Genomic DNA, 21,072 nt, shown 5'->3' with positions numbered 1-21,072 from the left:
ACCACAACATTCATAAGTACAAATAGGTTTAAAATTGCTCAACACAATACAGCAAGCCACAACAAAAATATATTTCAAGGAATTAGATAAATGTAAATATAAAAAACTCTGATCTAATGTATACACAGGACAGCGCAAGACAAAATAGAAATAAAAATATCACAATTTCAAAAATAGGATTTTTATATACAGCTTACCTGTAAAAAGAGAGTACATCACGGGACACAGGAGCTTCATTACATAGTGGGTTATATAGGCACCTCTGGTGATTGAACACTGGTTAACCCCCAATTAAGGAGAATTCCTCCCCTATATAACCCCTCCCATATGGGAGGCACCTCAGTTTTCTAGCAAAGCAATAGGAAACCACGTAAAACCCAAAGAGGGGCGGGAGCCCTGTGTCCCGCGATGTACTCTCAAGAAAAGGATTTTACAGGTAAGCTGTATACAAAAATCCTATTTTCTTGATCATAAATCACGGGACACAGAAGCTTCATTACATAGTGGGATGTCCCAAAGCAATGCTCAGATTGAGGGGAGGGAGACACAGATCATAATATAGACCGCCATGGACCGGAGGACCTAAACTGCAGCCTGCAGTACACTGCGCCCAAAGGCGATATCCTCTTGCCCTCTGACATCCACCTGATAGAATCGGGTGAATGTGTGGACTGATGACCAAGTTGCAGCCTTACAGATCTGAGCCAGGGAGGCCTGGTGATGCACTGCCCAAGAAGCACTTACAGCCCTAGTAGAGTGCGCTTTCACTTGAAAAGGAGGGATTTTCTCTTTAACACTATAGGCCTGAGAAATAATTTGTCTAATCCACCTTGAGAGAGTGGATTTTGATGCCGCTTGGCCCTTCCTAGGGCCTTCCGGCAAAATAAATAAGCAATCAGTTTTCCTTATCTGAGCAGTTGCCTGAAGATAGATACTGATTGCCCTTACCACATCCAAAGTGTGCAAAGATTCTTCTTCTGCGGACTGTGGGTCTGGAAAAAAGGATGGTAGGATTACATCTTGATTAAAATGGAATCCTGAAACCACCTTAGGCAGAAAGGACCTGTTGGGACGCATTACCACCCGGTCCTTATGAATAATTAGATATGGCTCTTTGCTGGAGAGAGCTGCTAGTTCTGACATTTTTCTAGCAGTGGATATGGCTACCAAGAAAACCAATTTTTTAGTCAAAAGAACTAACGAAGCCAGATGCAAAGGTTCAAAAGGTTGCCCCTGCAAAGCCGAGAGAACCAAATTCAGATCCCATGGGCATACCAGAGGTTTGACTGGCGGCCTTATCCGAGTAGCCCCCTGGATGAAAGCCCACACCAGGGAATGCGATGCAAGTGGCTTCTGAAAAGACACTGACAAGGCCGAAATCTGCACCTTGATAGGGCTTACGGGAAAATTCATTTCTAGGCCCGACTGGAGGAAGGCCAAGATCCTGCTAATGACACACTTTCTAGGATGCCATTCCCTGAGTTCACACCAGGAAACATATGCCCTCCAGATTTTGTAGTAAATAAGCCTGGAGGCCGGCTTTCTGGCATTGACCAGAGTAGAAAGGACTGGCCCCGAAAGTCCACGGTCTCTCAGAATGTGGGTCTTAGCAGCCAAACCGTCAAATTCAGACTGTGTAAAGCAGGATGGTAAATTGGACCATGTGAGAGCAGATCTGGCCGGAGAGGGAGGATCCATGGCCTGCCTACTGCCAACTTCATGATCTCTGCGTACCACGGTCACCTGGGCCAAGCCGGGGCTACCAAAAGGACCAACTTTGTCTCCCTCTTGACTCTTCCCAGGAACCGCGACAGAAGCGGGCACGGGGGGAAGGCATAAATCAAATTGTACTGATCCCAGGAAACTGTCAGAGCATCCGACCCCTGAGCGAGTGTATCTCTTGTCCTTGACACGAATTTGTCCAGTTTTCTGTTGAACCTGGATGCAAACAGATCTACGTCTGGAGTACCCCACCTGCGACATATGTTCCAAAACACATCGGGGTGCAGAGCCCATTCTCCTAGGCACAACTGTTGGCGGCTCAGAAAATCCGCCTGCCAATTTTCCACTCCTGGAATGAAGACTGCAGAAAGGCATGGAACATGCCTTTCTGCCCAGACAAGTATGCGATTCACCTCTCTTTGTGCAACCAGACTCCTGGTACCGCCCTGGTGATTGATATAGGCCACTGCTGTGGCATTGTCGGACTGAACCCGAACAGGGAGACCCCGTAGTCTGAAAGACCAGTTTATGAGAGCCATATAAACTGCCCGGATCTCCAAGACATTTATGGGCAATAGCTTCTCGATCGCACACCATTTCCCCTGCGAGCATGTCTCCTCCAACACTGCTCCCCAGCCTATCAGGCTGGCATCTGTCGTAATAATCTTCCATGGAAGAGGAAGAAAAGTTTTGCATTTCAGCAAATTCTTGGTTTGTAACCACCAGACCAGACTCTTGCGTGTCCCTGGGGATAGACACATAGGAAGATCCAAGGACTGGGGCTTCCTGTTCCAAGCCGTAAGGATGCATCTTTGCAGAGGCCTTGAGTGGAACTGGGCGAATGGAACGGCCTTGAAGGAGGCGACCATTTTCCCTAACAGTCTCATGCACAACCGAATGGGGGAAGATCTGCTGCCCAGAATTAGGCGCACCAGATCCCCAATGGCCAAGGCTTTTGGCCTTGGTAGAAACAACTTGCCCTGAGCGGTGTCGATAACCATACCCAGGTATTCCAACCTGGTAGCAGGCTGTAGGGACGACTTTTCTAGGTTTAGAATCCAACCCAGGCGTTCCAGGTGTTCTAGCGTTCTGGTAACACTGTGGTTCAGGAGCACTACCGTTTTCTCTATGAGAAGCAAATCGTCTAGATAAGCCATGACGGCTATACCCTGAGCTCTTAGGTTTGCCAAGAGAGGGTCCAGAATCTTTGTGAAGACTTGAGGGGCCGTAGCGAGCCCAAACGGCAAGGCCACAAATTGAAAATGGCGCCGCTCTACCGCGAACCTTAGATACTTTTGGTGTGCGGGAAAAATTGGCACATGGAGATATGCATCCTTGATGTCTATTGTAGCCATAAACTCTCCCCCTTGCAGGGAGGAGACCACAGTGCGAATTGACTGCATTCGGAAGGACCGGATGCGTAAAAACCAGTTCAGATCCTTCAGATCCAGGATAGGTCTGACACTTCCATTTGGCTTTGGAACGGTGAAGAGATTAGAGTAAAACCCTGTTCTTTTGGGTCCACTTCTACTATCACCCCCTGGGATAGTAAGTGATCTAAGGCCAGAAATCGCAGTCTTTGCTTTACTGGGTCCCTGGGGATCCTTGACCTTAGAAACGAGAAGGTGGAGTCTCCTGAAACTCTAGCTTGTAGCCCAGAGATACCGAAGAGACCACCCACTTGTCCCGGATCTCTTCCCGCCAGGCTCCCGCAAACTGCAGGAGCCTTCCCCCCACTCGGCCGAGCGGGGGCGCCCCTTCACAAGGAAGCTTTTGGGCTCTGCTTGGCAGGCTTTCGCCCCCAGGATTTCTTCTGCCCCTGGGCCCGTCCTTGAGCCCTTCCGGTAGAGGAGGGTTGAGAAGGCTGTCGCCACTGCTTAGAGCTTGATGCTCCGGGTGAGAGGGAACGCCTAAATGATGGGCGTTTGCTCCTTCTGACTGGCAGGAGTGTAGATTTACCCCCTGAAATTTTTTGGACTAATTTGTCTAAGCCCCTGTACACACGGTCAGACATTCTGCCAACCAAATCCGTCGGATTTTGTCCGACGGATTTTGTCCGACGGATTGTGTCCGAAACTGTCGCATACACACGGTTGGACCAAGTTGTCTGATTTTGCGGTTGTCAAGAACGCGGTGACGTAAGCCATGTATGGCGGGACTAGAAAACCCTTTGGGCTCCTTCTGCTGATCTCGTGTCTATCGCGTGTTAGTAGAAGTTTGGTGAGAGACGATTCGCGCTTTTCAGATTTGTGATTCAGATCGCTACCGCTCTTCAGTTTGTGCTTGTCTTTGCGTATCTGATAATCAATGCATGCAGTCAGTAAGTATTTGTTGATCATTGTGGACTATATCTTGGTATAGTACGCTTTGAAAGGCATTTTTTATTGTCTGCTTGCTTCTGCTATTCCGGTCGTTCTTTCAGGCCTTGCTGTTTATCGGTGCTTTCTGGTGTCCGTTCTGACGAGCCGACCGTTTTCAAACCATGTTTCATCTATGTACTCGTCGTAGAGTTTATGCTGTGCAGGGGCTTCGTGTTGGGGCTGTTACTTTGACACAAGCCCGGTCCATGAACAGGGAGGGGAGGCGTTTGTGGACCAAGAATTGGTTGCGCCAGCGTGACCAGTTCTCGCACATGCCTTTGCTCCGTGAGATCCACGAGAATAATCCTGATGATTTCAGGAATTATCTCCGGATGACGGACCCCGTTTTTCACCGTCTGCTGGCTTTGCTGACCCCTTATATCAGCAGGCAGGATACCTACATGCTGCAAGCCATCACTCCAAAGCAGAGGCTCATCGCCACGTTGCGCTACTTGGCGACTGGGAGAAGCCTTCAGGACCTCAAGTTCTCTACAGGCATCTCCCCCCAGGCTCTGGGGATCATTATACCAGAGACCTGTTCTGCCATCATTCTGGTCCTGCAGAAGGACTATATGAAGGTAAGTTTTATCCTTTAACATCACATTCTATGTATTTTATGAATGCTAATGTCTTGCATTTTTTTCCTCATTCCCCAATTACCATCATTGCAATATGCTCTAATTCATACGCTCTGCCCCTTTGTCCTCATGCAGATTTGCCTCACTAACTTCCCCATCATGCTCTTCTTGGCCCATAAAACTATAGTCTAGTCACTTACCAATGTCTTTTGGCAGCTCCATAGTATTGCTTTCGCCTAAACACCCCCTAAAATGTCTACAAATGTTATGTGTGTGCTTCAATTCATGCAGAGTGACATTTTTTTTTTTTTTTTGGTTGTGCCAAACTCATTAGGAACCCCCCTTCCCCCAACTGCTAGCTCAGCTGATAGCAATCCTTGATCTGCTGACTTTACCAAACCCAATACACACCATACCTACCTTTTTGATGCTCACATTTATGGATGAATTCACCTAAGCATGTAGTGCAAGGGCCTGCCTCAATACTTTCAAATGCTATTTTTTTTAACCTATTAATTATCTGGATATGTAATAGTAGAATGTCGAAAAGTGCTTCCATTTTGGTTTCTTTTTCTTATTATGACACTTCTTACCTGTCCGGTGGGCTGCCAATAGTGTAACTAAGGAGGGGCTTCCCAAAGTAGCACACATTATTTAGCCATTCATCTCTCAATCAAGTGGAGAGGGTTACCTGTCCTAAACACCCCCGTCTCAATTTTTAGCAAGGGCCCATTAGATGGGGGATATGGGGGGTGGGGGAGGGATGGGGGGGTAATGACTCTCATAAGGGGACATTAGACTTTAGGCTTTAAATACTCAGTTCCCAAAATGTTATACTAATTTTGACCAAAAATGTTGGTGTCTAATCTGCTTGTAATGTTGATTTGTCAAATTAATAATTTTTGTTCTCGTTTCACTCCACAGTGTCCTTCAACGCCACAGGAATGGCAGACTGTGGCCTCCCACTTTGCCAGTCGGACTTTCCCAATTGTGGAGGAGCAATAGATGGGAAGCATGTCCGCATCGTCCCACCACCCAACTCGGAGTCGTACTATTATAACTACAAGGGGTTTCATAGTATCGTGATGTTGGCGGTGGTGTCTGCGACATATGAGTTTTTGTATGTGGACGTGGGGCAAAATGGACGGAAGTCGGATGGTGGAGTCTTCGCACGGACGGAGTTCTACTGGCGTCTCCAGAGTGGCAGTCTGGGCTTGCCAACCCCAGAGGAGAATCAGGAAGGACTCCCGTTCATCTTTGTCGCGGATGAGGCGTTTGCCCTGGGGAACCATCTGATGCAGCCTTTCCCCATGAGGACCCTCACCCCAGACCAGAGTATTTTTAATTTCCGCCTGTCCAGAGCCCGAAGAGTGGTTGAGAACCTACCCTAAAAATCTAATTTAAAGACAGTTTGCTCATCTCTCCTTTTTTTGGTGTGTAAACTTACCACAACAACATTATTCTATTTTTTATATTTTGTTTTTCTTTTTTAATCTACAGGAGGTTGTTTAGTGTTGGTACCCCTTGTTATTTATTTCACTTTGTATTTTTGAAATGTACCTGCCTGCTCACAAATAAACTGGCCTTTTGGAAGGAAAACACATACGCAAGTATTTCTTCAAAACAAAAAATACCTTTATTTTGGTGTCAGTAACAAATAAAGAGGGAGGCAGCAATGTTGAAACTGGGGAGATTCGTGAAGCCTTTGGCCCCCAGGGCACACATCAACTATTTCAACGCAAAACTTGGTGGCCCGAGGAATACATGTCTGAGGGAGAGAAGTCTGGTCCTGAAGTTCATGAAACCCGGAACAGCAGCAGATGACATCTATGACATCTATGGAAGGTATGTGGTGGTGGTGGTGTTGTTGATGGTAGTGTCTTTGGGGGTGCACATAGCAGAGAGTGAAGAAGAGGGTGCAGATCGAAAGGATGAGGAGGGTGCAGAAGAGTAAGGCTGAGTGAGACACTCAACCAAGTCTGGTGCATCCTTTAAAGTAATTGTACGCACCTTTTGCAACTTCACACTTTGGCTCAAGCCTGTTGCTCCTGCCCTGCCCCTACCACCCCTGCGGAAGGGCCTGCCTCTTCCTCTGCCTGTCATTTTTTAAATGACCCTGTGACAAAACTCTCAGTCCCTATACTGATAAAGGACTGCTGCAGTATAGGGCAGCGGTCAGCAGTAGTGCACCTCAACCCTATGTATTGTGGACCTATACCAGTCCTTATGGAATAGCAGACTGTACCTGACTCAACCGTATGTACTGTAGCACCCGAGACCAAGTTACCAGTCCTTATAAGGACCTTTGTGGAACAAGTAGGTTGTGACTTATTAGCAGACTGTACGTCTGTCCCTATACTGATGAAGGACTGCTGCAGTATAGGGCAGCGGTCAGCAGTAGTGCACCTCAACCCTATGTATTGTGGACCTATACCAGTCTTTACGGAATAGCAGACTGTACCTCACTCAACCCTATGTACTGTAGCACCCTAGACCAAGTTACCAGTCCTTATAAGGACCTTTGTGGAACAAGTAGGATGTGACTGATTAGCAGACTGTACGTTAGTCCCTATACTGATGAAGGACTGCTGCAGTATAGGGCAGCGGTCAGCAGTAGTGCACCTCAACCCTATGTATTGTGGACCTATACCAGTCCTTACGGAATAGCAGACTGTACCTCACTCAACCCTATGTACTGTAGCACCCTAGACCAAGTTACCAGTCCTTATAAGGACCTTTGTGGAACAAGTAGGTTGTGAATGATTAGCAGACTGCAGCAGAAGGGCAGGAGTCAAGTATAATATTCTTTCTATATTTGGATGAAAGAATATTATACGTGTACAAGCCTATTACCATACCAGTCCTGAAAAGAACCTTTGTGGACCTAATAGTAACAGCTACTGATTAAACTGACCCTCACTGCCTCACACACAGCTTCCTGCCTGTCCCTATATAAACTGACAAAACAGAGGCTGCTGGAACAATAACTTGAATAGCACTTTTGTGGACCTAATAGTAACAGCTAATGATTATACTGACTGTCCCTGCTGCACACAGCGTCCTGTCCCTTTCTCTACACTGACAAAAGACACTCAGGCTGCTGCAACAATCACTAGCACAGCACTGCCTCAAACCTATATCCTGAACTACACCTAACACCTATACCAGTCCTGAAAATAACTTTTGTGTACCAAATAGCTAGCAATTTGGGTCACTGCAATCTCTCCCTGCTCCACATAGCAACCTCTCCCTATAGTGACAGAAGAAAGAATGTAAAATGGCCGCCGGATCGGGTCTATTTATAAGTTAGGGAAGTCCGCCGGGCGAACAGTGGCAATAGTCCACCAATCGGGCGGACGGCGAATGGCCGAAATTCGCCGCGAAACGACCGCCGGGCGAACCGTTCGGCCATCACTACCCGGCACATTCCAGTCTTCCAGAGCTTGCATAGCCTGATCCATCCAACTCTCAGATTCCTCTTCTCCATCAGGTCAGGGATGGGCCTAAACCCCGTTTGGTTCGCACGAGAACATGCGAACAGGCAAAAAATTTGTTCGAACATGCGAACACCTTTAAAGTCTATGGGACATGAACAGGAAAAATCAAAAGTGCTAATTTTAAAGGCTTATATGTATGGTATTGTCTTAAAAAAATGTTTGGGGACCTGGGTCCTGCCCCATGGGACATGTATCAATGCAAAAAAAAGTTCTAAAAATTGAAGTTTTTTCAGGAGCAGTGATTTTAATAATGCTTAAAGTGAAACAATAAAAGTGTTCCTTTAATATATAAAATATTCCTTCAAATTTCGTACCTGAGGGGTGTCTGTAGAATGCCTGTAAAATGGCACATGTTTCCCGTGTTTAGAACAGTCCGAGGCAGAATGACATTTCTAAAGAAAAAAGTAATTTAAAAGTACTAGTGATAGCGCTAGCGGCTATATTGAATTGACGGTCTGGCGATACACATAAAAGTTCATTGATAAAAACAGCATGGAAACTCATGTTTGACCCAAAAATAAAGTCCATCCCTAGTTATAATGCTGTATAACCAAAGGTAAAAGTCTCCTGCCGTCTTCTTTCTTCAGCTATCTTATTAAACTGCAGTATTTGTAATCCAGACAGTGAACAAGTAACTGTAGATAATGCTTTGATAGTTGTGCACTTGTGACAAAGGCAATCAGCATAAACTCATCCTTAGCAGTGGTCGTGTCTCAACATCAACTTATAGCACATGAAAAGCAATCCTGCAGTTCCACTGTATGAAAGCTATGGCTGAGTGAGAATATTTCTGTGGGACTACAAATCCCACCAGCTGTCTGTAACTATGTGACACAGCAACAGTACACTCTATTGATCTGGGCAAGTTCCCGCTCACCACAATAGGTCCAGAGCCTTGCACAGCTCCCCTCAGTCTGGTCCATGCTGGTGCTGTCACACCGCATTGCTCCTTCTGATGACTGTGATGCAGGAAACCTTAGAAATCCCAAGCTCTACGGTCCATTTGCATGCCCTTCCAGTCGACTGTGTTCGGAAACTCCCAAGAGGCCAAATAATTCCACTCCGTGCCTTGTGGGCCACAGTCTGTCGGTCACATGCACACACAGACTTCCCTGCAGGCAGGCTTTGAATGGTGGCCAATAGGCCAGAAACATACCATGCCTGTCCCTTTTATATCCTTACTCAGGAGGCTGTTCTATGACTTGGGCCCGTGGGTAAGTGAACTAAGCATCATGGGTAGGTAGTTCTGAAACTGAATTAAACATATGAGTCACCTCCTTGTTCACTTCATCTCCCATAATGTTTTGGAGCATGGCTTTAATAAACCACACAAAAGTCTTAATAATCATTATATAAAAAGAACACCAGGTGGAGCAAATCTAGATAATTTCTGTATAACAATGTGAATGTAACAAGCATGGCTACATTAACTTTTAATAACATATTTCTATTTGTTAGTTTTTAATAACATCTCACACCACCCCTTTCTTATCTATGTATAAAATAACATGTAATAATACATTTTCACACTGAACGGACATTTTAAACACAGTGATTGAGTCCTGTGAATCTGTTCCTGCAGCTGCATTAATATTTGTTTTAGAGTCCCAATCAGAAATTAGTCATAACACTGCTAACATATGTCACTCACAAGACAATGGGCAAAAACAGGCATCGGCGTGTTTTCGGGTTCCCACCATCGGCGTGCATTCCATGGAAACTTAAGTAGCGTCACTAGTTCACTATACCAGAAATTACGTTGGCGTGTTTCGCCCCTCCTCCAAGGCATCATCAAGGACATTGCTTCCGGTATCGTAAATGGAGTTTATATATGCTTATGGGTAGTCACCTCCCAGCTAAATAACCAATGATATGAATGTGAACCTTCTGATGTAATTAAACACCTACTTTCCTTTAAAACACATCACTTCCTGTTTTTACCAAATTGTAATAAACTTGAATAACAAATAACAATTTGAACATCTTAAAAGACATTATAAAACATAAAATATATATATAAATAAATGAAAAATAAATAATAAAATAATAATGAAAACAAATAAATATAAATAAAATTAAAAAGTAAATAAATAAAAAATAAAGAAACAGAAAAATAGAAAAAATTAAATTAAAAAATAAAATAAATATAAAAAAGTAAAATAAACATAAAATAAAAATAAATAAAATATAAATAAATATTAGCTACCAATTGGATAAAAAATATTTTAAATCAAGTTCAGTATTGAGGCAATGTGGGCTTAAAGTGCCCAACCTATGTATCCACTGGGTTTCGTTCTGTGAGATGGCTTTCTTAAGGCTCCAGTGTGCCTCAACCCTATCAATTCCACAAAACATTAAACCCCTTGGGTCACTATTATGGAATAATCTGAAATGATTAAACTATGTTTAAAACTCTTTTTTATCCTATTCACAGGTTCACTTAGTCTAATACCTAACTTTCTGGTGGTTTTGCCCACGTATTGGTGCCCACAAGAGCAAGACAAAAGGTAAGTTACATGGGTGGTACCACAAGTGATAAACTTTTTTATTTCATAGTTTCTATTTTGAGAAAAAGAGGTAAAATGTGTTGTCCTTCTGATCCTATGTCTGGAGGTTCGACAAACAACACATTTACCACAACTATAAAAACCTGTCTGGTCCTAAAAAGTACAAATTTTCTTGGGAGGGTTTACAACATTATGGGCCAATTTTAATCTCAATGTGGGAGGTTTAGTACATATAAACTTAAGTAAAACAGGTAGGACACTATTGAGATCTCTATCTTTGAGCAACAATGGCCAATGTTCTTTAATTATCTTCTCAAATTGTTCTCAAATTGTTTATGCTGTCTAGTGAACCCTGTTAGAAAAGGAACACCATAATCTTTTTTCTTATGAGATGTCTGTTCTGTATTTAAGAATGTGTCTGCGCCAATGCGCACAATGATTCTGTGCATCCAGCGCAAGTCACCAGCTGGTTTCTATTTGTTTAAGAATGCTCCAGATCACAATAACTATTCCTGCACATGCAAATGCGCCAACCTGTTCATAAATCGGCCCCAAAGGCTCCTCTCCATTCATAAACTGAAGTATTGTAAACATAGTTTACGATTCACAGTTATGAATGGACAGAGTCAGTGATCACTGACTCTGTTCATTTGGAATAGGAAGAAGCCAACAGATTTACTGGCTCCTTCCTCCGCTCTCCATCCTGAAAGAATGACACAGAGGGGGACCAGACCGGAGCACATGGAAGGGGGGGGACCGGAGCACACGGAGGGGGGGCGGAGCACACGGAGGGGGGGCACCAGAGCACATGGAGGGGGGTGGAGCACATGGAGGTGAGGGGGACTGGAATACATGGAGGAGGGGGGACCTGAGCACACGTAGGGGGACCTGAGCACATGGAGGGGGATACAGAGGGGGACTGGAGGAGTATACAGGCACAGTCAGGGGGTGATTGGTGCGGCAGTGGGGAGGGGGAGTTACAAGCACTGTTCCCCCTGTATAGATTTCAATAAAGCAGCTGGAATCCACTGAGGGGAGAGGAGGAGAACGGCTGTCAGCTACTTTATTGAAACTTATACAGGGGGGATTGATGCTTGTAACTTCCCTCCACCGCTGCACCGATCACCCCCTGACTGTCCAGGTATGGGGGGAAGCATCGGGACCATTTGCTCGAGTACAAGTACTTGGACAAATACTCGGGTATCGGCATTGTCTAGTGTGTTACATTGTAATATATGGTAGCACTTTATTTCGCTAGCACTCATGTTATCTATGTATTTCAGCTATTAAGGTTCTAGTACCTTTGCAACGGCAGTTGCGGTCTCTCAAGTCATGTTAATTTTTCCATTAAGTGCAAGTTATAGTTTGTTTTGATTGTTTTACTCCTCCTGATTGGCTGAGACACAGCAGAGGTGCCATTGGCTTCCACGGCTGTCAAAGTCAGTCTGCCAATCAGGGATGAGAGGGGGAGCGGGGCCAGGTCAGGGCTCCATGTCTGAATGGACACACGGAGCTATGACTTCGCTCCAGTGCCCCCATAGGAAGCTGCTGACTGTGGGGGACTTGATAGGAGGGAGGGGCCAGGAATAGTAAAGAGGGACTCGAGAAGAGGATGATCCGGGATGCACTCTGCAAAACCAACTGCTCGGAGGAGGTAAGTATAACATGTTCGGCATTTAACAGTTTGTGGACCAGCCATCGCAGTTTTACTGCTGCAGGTTGGCTCCGCTGCGTAAAATCACAGTATTTTATGAGGCTTGCATAGCAGACAGGCGCGTGTGCCCTCCGCGAGCCCCCTGAGTCCGACCGCGGGTCCCGCAGACTCAATGAAGAGGAAGAACAGGGAAATGCTATTGTAAACAAGCATCTCCCCATTCTGCGTGGTGACAGTACACTGCTCACAGCTCCTTGTAATCGGGAGCAGTGATCAGTGATGTGTCACAGCTAGCCCATCCCCCTACAGTTAGAATCACTCCCTAGGATAAACTTAACCCCTGCAGCACCCCCTGTTGGTTAACCCCATTCACTGCCAGTGACATTTTTACAGTAATCAATGCAAATTGTATAGCATTGTTCGCTGTATTAATGTCAATGGTCCAAAAAATGTGTCAAAAGTGTCCGATGTGTCCGCCATAATGTCGCAGTCATGATAAAAATCGCTGATCGCCGCCATTACTAGTAAAAAAACTATTAATAACAATGCCATAAAACTATCCCCTATTTTGTAGATGCTATAACTTTTGCGAAACCAATCAATAAATGCTTCTTGCGATCTTTTTTACTTAAAATCTGTAGAAGAATACGTATCGGCCTAAACTGAGGAAAAACATTTTTTTATATATTTTTTGGGGATATTTATCATAGCAAAAAGTAAAAAATATTGCTTTTTTTTTCAAAATTGTTTCTGATTTTTTTGTTTATAGCGCAAAAAATAAATACCACAGAGGTGCTCAAATACCACCAAAAGAAAGCTCTATTTGTGGGAAAAAAAGGATGTAAATTTTGTTAGGGAGCCACGTTGCACGACCACACAATTTTCAGTTAAAGCAACGCAGTGCCGAATCGCCAAAAGTGCTCTGGCCTTTGGCCAGCCAAATCCTCCGGGGCTGAAGTGCCTGAACGAGGCGTTACAATTACTTTAACTTCCTATCTCAACTCCTTACGAGACGCAGTGAGGCTTTCCCTGGATTCGCTCAAAGGCCACATCACTATGACTCCTAAATCATCCATGGAGGCCTTTGAACCATAATCCTTCCATTCCATTTCCCTGTTGAATGTGGGCCTGAAGATTTTAGGAAAAATGTTCAGCTCACACATTAACAAATACCTTCAGGCCCTTATTCACAGGGACCAGGTGGGCTTCATGCCTGGACACCAATTGGGTGATAATGTACAGAAGGTAATTCATCTTATACATATTCTTCACCAGTGTAACATTCCAGGCTTTTTACTCTCTTTGGGTATTTACAAAGCATTTGACGCTTTCCTAGGATTACCTCTAATTCGTTGCGTTGCAATGGGGCTTCTGAGACCACTTTCTATCATGGATCCTGGCACTGTATTAATTGCCACCAACCCCAGTGAAATATGGAAGCCTTTTTGCTGATTCCTTCCCTAACCCTGGCAGGGTTTCCCCCTGTCTCTGGTGCTTTTTATTTTGGTATTAGAACCACTGGCAGTGGCAATTAGTGGCAACGTTGATATCTTGGGGGTGACATATGCTGGGGTCCAATATAAAGCCTTTTTTAACGATGATGCTCTCCTGATCCTGACCAACCTACTAATTTCTCTCCCCAATTTGAAACTCGCACTAGATATCTTCTCAAACTTTTCAGGTCTTCAAATTAACCCTTCTAAAAAGACGGAGCGGAATATCAACCTTTCTGCTGATACAGTGGAATGCCTTCAGGAGCATTTCCTACTTTTCAAATATTTTATTGAATATAATGCAATAAAAAGAGTCGTACAATAGATTTATAGTTAAGTAGAATGTATAAAAGTGTGAAATGAGGCTTCTCAGTATATTAACAGGCGGTGAATACTATAATAACAGTCATGTAATTTGGGAGATATTAGTTTAACACATTTTAGCTAAAGATAAACATGTATAAAGTTTAATAACTGGATTAGATACATAGTAAAAATTGTAGTTTCAAAGTTTAGGGTTGGAGGAGATTTGGTATAATATAGGGTAAAAGAAAGGTTGTTACCAGGAAGGTATAGAGAGGTAAGTAGATAATTCAGGGCCAAGATCCAACCATGTGGCTTGGTTATTCCCTGAATAAAAGATACTTAATTAAACCATCCCTAAAATCTCCTCTATAGTAATAACATTAGGAAATATATAACTCATTAATTTAGCTTGTACATCTATATATAGTAAAAGGAGAGGGTGTGGGGAAAGCAAGGGTGGGGGAAGCATATATAAGGGTTGTGGAGGGAGGAGACCACTCCGAAAGAAAATGGTATGTTAATAAATTCTACATGTAACATAGGGGGTAAGATATATGTTTGATTAGTTGTTTCATGAGAATATAAGAGATTGGTCTAGACCATGTGGTAAGTAGTGTTCAATCCAAGGAAGCCATAATGATTCGAACATGGGAACTTTATCTAATACGGTTGCCTCTATTTTAGTGTGAATCATGGCTTGCGTTACTCTATGTTTGAATGATACCATGCATAAAGTGGGTGTTTTCCAGGCTTTTGCAATATTTTGTTTGGCAGCCGTGGTTATCGATAATAGGAGTTTAAATTGGTGGTGAGTTAAAGTTTGAGGTTTATTATTCAGGAGCCTCAGGAGCATTTCCCATATCATTGGGCTTCCCACTCGATTGATTACCTAGGCATCAAATTGACCTCTTCTTAATTCTCCTCTAATTATTACCCTTTGCTACAAACCCTGACCTCCCTTATGAATTCTTAGGAATTCCCTTCCCTTTCGGGGATAGGGAGGATTTTTCTGTTGTTAAAATGACGATCTTACCTAAAGTGATTAATTATTTTATTTTCACACACTACCAATAAGAGTGCCTTCCTTCTTCCTTCGTCTCTTGTAAAACTAGATCCTTCACTTTATATGGGCAGGGAAACACTCGAGTTCCCAGATCGACTCTCTAAGTTCACAGGCTTCAAGGGGGCTTGGGGGCAGTGCAAATCTCCCTGTTGGCCATCCTTCCAAAAAAAAAAGTATATATATATATATATATATATACACATATATATACACATACATACATATACAGTGTAGGACAGGTAGCAGGTATAAAGCTCCCTGGGATGAGCAGTTTCTCAGGCACAGATACCAAATCCAGAGATGAAGTGACAAACAGTGCTGTGTTTATTTGTGATATTTCTGTATACAAGTCCATATACAGGTGCTGTACAGTGTTCCAGAAAACAAAATAAAGGACAAAATAGCAAAACACAAATCCTAGCCGTGTCCCGGCTCTACAAACTGCAGGCCCTCACTACCAGGCTGAATAAGCCTTAGCCCCTGTACACACGGTCGGAGATTTCCACAACCAAATCCGTCGGATACACATGGTCGGGCCAAGTTTGGCGATAAATCCGATCTTTCAGAACGTGATGACGTAATTTCGTTACGATGGGACTACGTTCAGGCTAGTAGCCAATAGCTTCGATGTAGGAATTTGATCTGAGCATGCGTGGCAGTTGGTCCGATCAAAATTCTCTACACATGATCGGAATATGTCCGACCGGCCCAGTTGGTCGGGAAATATTTCCAACATGTTGGAAAACTGGGTCAGACGGAGATTCGGATGGAATCAATCCGATGCATACCACACACAGTCGGATTATCTGACGACACGGTCCGATAAGACGCATTCCGACGGATTCTCCGACCATGTATACGCAACATAACACTTGTCAGTCTCTACAAAAACCGTTTAAAAGCTTTTACCAACCTCCCTTTCTTCACAGACCAACTGTGTGTGTATGTCCCAGGCAGAGAGTAACGGCTGTCTGTCCAGGTGAGCTTAAATTAGCCTGGGGAATAGGACCAAGACCCGAGCTGGATCATGGATCACAGATTTTTAAATGTGTACGAGAGGAGCCTGGGAGACGTATAAACCCCGAACAGGACTTTTCCTGGCTCTCTCTGGGACGCTCTGCTACAATATATATATATATATATATATATATATATATATATATATATATATATATATATATGTATTGTAATGTTCGGGGGACCAGGTAGACCGCAGGACACAGGCTTTTCATACAACAAAGGGTTTATTAACTTAAATAGCTTTACAGCAGCCAAAAACAAAAGGAAAAAGATTTGTAGTCTCACCGACTTGCAAAGTCCAGAACAGCTGTCCTTATCAGAAACAGAGCTTGGTCTTGATGGCAGGTAGCTTCCCCTGCCAGGAGCCTTCCAAAACAAACGCCAAACACCATCCACCATGTGTTCTCCACTCCTCCACACCCATCTACAACTTCCTGTCTTGCCTTTTAAAGACACTTCCTCTAACAGGTGGGTTAATCAATTTTCATTCCCTAAAGAGAGCACAACCCAAACAGAGGGGAAATATAGCGTCCTTCCAGGACCCAGCCACGGCGTCCATTACAGTATGTATATATCTATATATATATATATATATATATATATATATATTTTTTTTTTTTTTTTTTTATTGTTTATTTTTATCAATTTACAAAGTGAGTGAACAGAATACAAATTTAAATCAAATCAATATTTGGTGTAACCAAACTTTGGTTCAGCATCAATTTTTACACTTGCACGCTTTTTGCACTTGCACAGGGATTTTGGAGGATTACAGTCAGGTGTATAATTAACCAATTATACCAAATTGGTAGTTATGATCATCAATTTTATATATAGCTTTTTTTGCCAAAGCTTAATTGAACAAGCTGAAGTTAGAAGCTGATTGGTTACTGTGCACAACTGCATCAAATTCTGTGTGCACCAATTTTAGCAAATCTCCCCCATTGTGGCCCCCCTTACTACAAAAGCGAACAAATGTATGAATTGATGTTCCCACTGAACAGAATGAAGAGAGACGTTGATGGTTTGTTTTAGCTGCAGCAAAATACAGTAAGAGCCCATTCACACAGGGGCAACTCCTGATCCGACTTCAGGTCGCCCCTAGTCGCCTCAGGTCGCCTCAGGTCGGACAACATTTAAAAAGCAATGTAAGTGAATGAGAGCCGTCTTAATGCACACTACTGAAGTCGCTCCGACTTTAGAAAAGGTTCCTGTACTACTTCTATCCGACTTGTAGGCGACCGGTACCCATTGATTTCAATGGAGATCGCCTCCAAGTCGGATCTCCGTCTATACGGAGGCGACTTTGACAGAATTATTAGCTCTGAAGGGGGAACTCCACGGCAAATTTCCCCCCTCCTGAGCCGTACCAGGCCGCGTGCCCTCAACATGGGGGGGGGTGCCTTGGGGGAGGGGGGGCGTGCGGCCCCCCCACCCCAAAGCACCTTGTCCCCATGTCGATGAGGACAAGGGCCTCTTCCCGACAACCCTGGCCGTTGGTTGTCGGGGTCTGCGGGCGGGGGGCTTATCGGAATCCGGGAGCCCCCTTTAATAAGGGGGCCCCTGGATACCGGCCCCCCACCCTATGTGAATGAGTATGGGGTACAATGTACCCCTACCCATTCACCTGTGGAAAAAAAGTACAAAAAAAAAACACAACACAGGGAAAAAATATTTTATTGCACAGCTCCGGGGGTCTTCCGTCTTCGGGGGTCTTCTCGCCGGACTCCTCCGCTATCTTCTTGTAGCTCTTTTGCTAGCGGAGGAGTCCGGCTTTCTTCCTCCCCGCCGCCGGCCTCTTCTCCCGACTTCGGGGGTCTTGTCCCCCTCTTCGGTTCTTCTGCCGGGCCACCGCATCTTCTTATAGCTCTTTTGCAGGCGGTGGCCCGGTCTTCTGTCGCCGCCGCCTTCCGTTCTTCTTCTTCTTCTTCTTCTTCTTCTTCTTCTCCAGGAGATGTTGACACGACGCTCTCTCCGGCCACAATGCCAGGGACGCGCTCCGCTGCCACTTATATAGAGACAATGGGGCGGTGTCACATGGGTTGATGTCACATGGGTTGGTCACATGGGTTGATGTCACGCCCCCCCTCCCCCAAGGCACCCCCCCCATGTTGAGGGCACGCGGCCTGGTACGGCTCAGGAGGGGGGGGGGCGCCCGCTCGTCCCCACCCCCTTTCCTGGCCGGCCGGGTAGCGTGCTCGGATAAGGGTCTGGTGTGGATCTGGGGGGGGACCCCCACGCCGTTTTTTCGGCGTAGGGGGTTCCCCTTGGAATCCATACCAGACCTAAGGGCCTGGTATGCTCTCGGAGGGGGAACCCACGCCAAATTTTTTTCAGAAATTTGCCGTGGAGTTCCCCCTTGAGCTCATTCTCTGCTTGGCCTCGGCAAAAGTCGCCTGGCCTGGGGCGACTTGTAAGTCGTCCCAAGTCGGGCTTGAAGTCATCACAAGTCGTGTTGAAGTCGTCCCAAGTCGCGCTGTGATCTTAACTCAAGTCGTGTCCAAGTTGCCTGACTCAAGTCGCCTACAAGTCGTGTTGCCCCTGTGTGAATGGGCTCTAATACTTGAATTTTGTTTACAAAGGAGAGTCTTAAAACATGCATAAACAAATTCTAATTTCCAACAGAAAGTTTTAATTTCCTTGAAATTGTGTGAAATATCAGAAGAGTTCAGCAACATTTTGCCATTTTAACTAAATGCATTGCATTGGTTGTTATAAAGGGTGCAGTGGGCTTTAAATATTTCCCGAGGGTTACAGAAGCTGCTTGTAACTATCATAGACCTGGTATTGTTTTTGTTATCTAAACAGACCCTTGTTCCACTTATTAGTTAAATATTTGACAAAGGGTAAAAAATACACAGGGAAAAAACCTAAAGTGTATTGCAACAGTACTCAAAGCATGTCAGAAGATCATGTGATAAAATATGCAGAGTCATGACCATACTAACCCCTTATCATAGACATGAGGGCTGCACCCATGTAACTGGTATAGGGCGGTCGTCTCATTGTAGTTTTTAATCTTTTCATTGTGATGATGGTTCATATATACTGTGCTCTACTCTAGACTCCAGAAATATGGGGCTGCTTTATGAAAATCTGAAAACACAGCCAAGTTGCTCATTTTGACCATTAAGGTGTTATCATCTAACATTTGGGAAACAAATTCAATAAGCTGAATTGGTTGATTTGCTCTGATTTGCTTTGATTCTCTGTTGCATTTTCATATACAGTGAGGGAAAAAAAGTATTTGATCCTCTGCTGATTTTGTACATTTTCCCACTGACAAAGAAATGATTAGTCTATAATTTAAATGGTAGGTTTATTTTAACAGTGAGAGACAGAATAACAAAAAAAAACACATTTCAAAAAGTTATAAATTGATTTGCATTTTAATGAGTAAAATAATATATTTGATCCCCTATCAATCAGCAAGATTTCTGGTTCCCAGGTGTCTTCTATACAGGTAACAAGCTGAGATTAGGAGCAAGGGAGTGCTCCTAAACTCAGCTTGTTACCTTTATAAAAAGGCACCTGTCCACAGAAGCAATCAATCAGATTCCAATCTCTGACCATGGTCAAGACCAGCAGTCATGGATAAGATTGTAGACCTACACAAGGCTGGAATGGGCTACAAGACCATCGCCAGGCAGCTTGGTGAGAGAGTGAAAACAGTTGGTGCAATTATTCGCAAATGAAAGAAACACAAAATAAATGTCAATCTCCCTCGGTCTGGGGCTCCATGCAAGATCTCACCTCGTGGAGTTTCAATGATCATGAGAGCGGTGAGGAATCAGCCCAGGACTACACGGGAGAATCTTGTCAATGACCTCAAGGCAGCTGGGACCATAGTCACCAAGAAAACAATTGGTAACACACTACATCATGAAGGACTGAAATCCTGCAGCACCCACAAGGTCCCTCTGCTCAAGAAAGCACATATACAGGCCCATGTGAAGTTTGCTAATGAACATCTTACTTAATGTGATTGTAGCCGTATTAGTGCAATTGTGACAGAAAATTGAGTACTGTCCGTGATACTTTTTTTATTTGCACTAACATACAATTTTTCAGGACAAGCTTTCGGGGTATGTCCCCTTCTTCAAGGTCCAAGCAGTACTGATTTACAAATTGTTAAGCAGAATGTAAAAAAAAAAAAAAAATACCTCTGAGGGAAAGAAGAGAAAAAAAAAAGAGAAAAAAAAAAACAACAAAAAAAACACATACAAATCAATGGCAATGCACATCTGAATGATTCAGAGGAGAAATGAGTAAAAGCATTGTCAGATGAGACCAAAATCTAGCTCTTTGACATCTACACAACTCGCCGTGTTTGGAGGAGAAGGAATGCTGCCTATGACCCCAAGAAAATCATCCCCACTGTCAAAATAGAGGTGACAACATTATACTTTGGGGGTGTTTTTCTGCTAAGGGGACTGGACAACTTCACTGTATCAAAGGGACGATGGGCCATGTACCGTCAAATCTTGGGGTGAAAACCTCCTTTCCTCAGCCAGGGTATTGAAACTAGGTCATGGATGGGTATTCCAGCATGACAATGCCACAAAAACACACAGCCAAGGCAACAAAGGAGTGACTCAAGAAGAAGCACGTTAAGGTCCTGAAGCCAGCAAACAAATTGTTCTTGCATGCTGTATGGGTGCTCGTGTGATTGAGCCTTAAAAGTGGTATTTGTCTGGCTGTCATGCTAATCCAATGGCTTCATTACTGTCCTTTACGTAGAATTAGTATGAAGAGCAGATGTTCTGACTTCACTCAATTTCTAATATGTATGCTTGTCCTGGATCAGTTACTGAAAATAAAATTCATAGGGAACTAGTTATCTTGGTAGGAAGTCAGCAATGACAGCCACCT

General features: G+C 44.1%; 1 protein-coding gene across 1 annotated transcript in view; it reads right to left on the bottom strand.

Moving 5' to 3' along the window:
• Positions 1 to 21,072, bottom strand: part of LOC143930745 (cytochrome P450 2J6-like) — a 122,011-nt gene that overhangs the window by 39,171 nt on the left and 61,768 nt on the right. The gene's annotated exons all lie outside the window — the stretch shown is intronic.

Source organism: Lithobates pipiens, unplaced genomic scaffold, assembly GCF_037356315.1.
Source record: "Lithobates pipiens isolate NorthernLeopardFrog02 unplaced genomic scaffold, aLitPip1_a1.2 Scaffold_10, whole genome shotgun sequence".
Classification (NCBI taxonomy): Eukaryota; Metazoa; Chordata; class Amphibia; order Anura; family Ranidae; genus Lithobates; species Lithobates pipiens.
This window is presented reverse-complemented; position numbering and strand designations above follow the sequence as displayed.